This window comes from Quercus suber, unplaced genomic scaffold, assembly GCF_002906115.3.
Source record: "Quercus suber isolate HL8 unplaced genomic scaffold, Cork oak 2.0 scaffold_19, whole genome shotgun sequence".
Taxonomy (NCBI): Eukaryota; Viridiplantae; Streptophyta; class Magnoliopsida; order Fagales; family Fagaceae; genus Quercus; species Quercus suber.
The window spans coordinates 752,469-755,890 of NW_027069484.1; positions in this window are offsets into that span (position 1 = coordinate 752,469).

Genomic DNA, 3,422 nt, shown 5'->3' on the forward strand with positions numbered 1-3,422 from the left:
TTGTTGAGTGTTTGTGTATATAATGTTTGTCTATTGTGTACTGATTATAAATTATTGACCATATAATAACATGATAATTTCAAATTATATTTTATTTGTAGATTATGAAAAATCAATTACTATATTTTGATTGTTTTTTTCGAAAGAAAAGTTTCAAATGATTTAGAAGCTAATACTAGTGGTGCAACATTACTAACCACTAATGTTGAGGAAAATACTGATGTCCTAATTGAGGAAAATCTCGACATAACAATTAGGAAAAATCTTGATAAACCAATTGAGAACAATTTCGACATCCTTATTGAGGAAAATTCTCAAACAAAATTTCAAAAGGTTGATATGAGTTTGTTGCAATTACAACGTGATCTCGGATGGCGTAGGCTAATATATATTGATCACGTTAATCAACAAGATGAGATTCAGCGACGTTACATTAAGTTGGGTCCATACCAACCCAGTTTTAAAATTTTTTTAAAATCTTAAAAGAGTTGAAGCTTTCAAGGTTCTTGGTATGAATATGATCGCTTTAAGTCATAACTTGAATAATCTCCTAAAGAAGATGCTATTTTTTTGTTTATACTTTTGCTCCCCTTAACTCTAAGTCCTAACTCCGTCCCTACATTCATGAGAAAAAAGCCACATAGCAGAGTTTTAAGAAATGAACCTAAGAAACAGCCTAAATACTGTACTTTAGTCTTGCTCATATATAAATATTAGTGAATTGAAGCATACTCACAAGTCACAACTGGATTCACACATATTCACACACCACTCATATAAATGGAAAGAGAAAGATGGGAGACAAATTAGCATACGAAGTCAATTATGATTATTCTGGCCACGAATCTTCTGTGGTCTCTCTCTCGATCTTTTTAATGAATTTGTATGGTCGTTTTTAAAAGGGAGAATAATCTTCCTTCGTACGCGGAAAAGAACGCAAGCAACTAAAAATACAGCAACGTCACACATTTATATCACTATGATGATATCACTCTTGATCTGTAAACCAAGTCATATACCCTTCATGCAGTCTTACTCATGTGGCCGCCTGGGACCTTCTATAGAGGGCGATTACCAACTAAGATTTTTTTTTTTTTTTAATTTCTTTTTTTTGGGTTGGAGGCAACTAACCATTACTATATATGAAAAAGAAAAGTAATGTGTTGGAGAAAAAAAAAAAAAAAAAGCTACTTATAAAGGTGATAGTGTTGGTATGAAAATTAAACGTTTTATTGAAAGAGTGTTAAAATATATTTTTACATTGAAAAATTTTGAAAAAATAAAAAAAAAATTAAAAAAATTTGAGGTTTTAAAAAGTTGTACATGAAAACTACAAAAAAAAAAAAAAAAAAAAAAAAAAAACACTAAAAACTGAGTTTATAAGTAAGCTGATATCAAATAAACACTTATCATAATTGGAATATATCATTAAATTGCGGCAAAAGCATATGAAAAAAGAATATGAGCTATTTGCAGCTAGCATTTACATCTGTAGAGATCATGACCAGTAGGCAGTTCTCATTATATACACCACCAACCACTTATGTTATATTTGCAACACCCACTCCTGACATTTTAATATAGTTAGCTCTATATATCATAATCCCATATATAGCTTTTGAGCTAAAGAGAAGAAGAGGAGGGTAGCCAAACACTTCCAGACGGCTTGCATGTACACCCAAACAAAAAAAGGGAAGAAAAAAAACCACTGGGACCACTGAAGAGGACACCCAGTGGTCCTTTTCATACCAACAGCCTTCAGCTTTATATTTGCAAAACCCACACCTAATATTTTCAATATAGCTTTTGAACTAGCAGAGAGGGTACCTGAGAAATGGTAGAAAAATTATAGAAAAGTTATGCCTCGCTCCCAGCTTCACCTTAGATACCAATACTGAAGCAGAGGCAATGCAAAGATATCCATTATAGATGTGATCCCTCAAAAGATTTACTCATCCCAAGTTTGCAAGGTTACAGACAATCCACAGGAAGCTTGGCTTCCCATCACGAGTCCAGGAATGGCAACACCAATTTCACGTTTCATTTACTCTGTTCAGGAATTGGATTGCCATCTCTTTTGCTTCCAGTTGCATTTGTCACACTCGGATGGTAAGCTATCTTTTGCAATGATTTAAGTTCAATTTCGCTCAACTAATAAAGTCATTTATTGTTCATAAATCCAAAGAGAAAAGGGTGGGTTATGAAATGAGAATTTGATGACTAACTAAAATCAAGCTCCTGCAGACGTGTAGACTTGGAAAGTTTATGGTCATTTTCTTTCCATGTGTGTGGTAGAGATTTGTTAATTGCATTTTACCCTCATATGGTTTGGTCAATTTGTCAGTTCGAACTTGGAAAACAATTACATTTCATTGATATATGATGTTCATTTGTATCTACTTTTAGTCACTGAATTTAATCTATTCAAGTTATAAAATAAAATTGTCATTTGTTTTTCAATTTAAAATCCAAATGATCCCTTTTAGGAGAATTTATAGTCTCAGTATAGGAAGAAATGGAATGTTTGAGTACCCGAAGGCTGAAAATTGATCTGTTATGCACCCAAAAAAAAAAAATTAACTGATCTGATAAATAGCTAGGTTGGCTCAACTACTTGGGAAAAAAAAAACGTATTTATTATTTATTTTATTAAACAATCAGTCAAGCTTAACCTTTTAGACTTAATGTAAAGGCTAGCTTATGCTAAAATATGACCATACAACTTGGAAAAAAAATTCTTTATTATTTATTTATTAAACAATCAATCAACCTTAACCTTTTAGACTTGATGTAAAGGCACGCTTATGCTCAAAATATGACATTATATTTGGGTGGAAGCTTATACGTGCAACTAATCGATAACCATGCAATACATAAAAAAGTTTATCAAATTATGATTTTTTTTCGCCTTTATTTTACCATTTACTTTTCCTTTTTTCTTAGAATTCTTTTACTATTTGTCCAACTATGAAATTTGATAATTATATTAATTACCAATAAAAATTTGTTATAATTGTGTCAATAAATAAAACTATCTATTTTATCATTTAAGGAAAGTATAGCGCAAGTTATTAAGCTAAAATTATCATAAAATATTACAACCATACATCCATGGCACAAGCTTTTATAGTACCCCCCCTCACCCACCACCCCCCAAAAAAAGAGATCTGAGACACTTTCACGTGATACTCATTTTTCTTCCTCTAAAGAAAGAATCAAAAAGGTCTCTCTTTAATTAAAGAACAAGGAACTGCGAGTTCCATGTTATTTCCCTGTTGACTCCGTGTCGGAATCTGTGGACCTCATTAATTAACGTCGGCGCGTTTATATTTTTATGTTCATCTGTAGTACTGTTAAGTATATTTTATAAATATTTAAAAGTTACATGGAAAAAAAAAAAAAAAAAAAGATAGCCCCCCTAC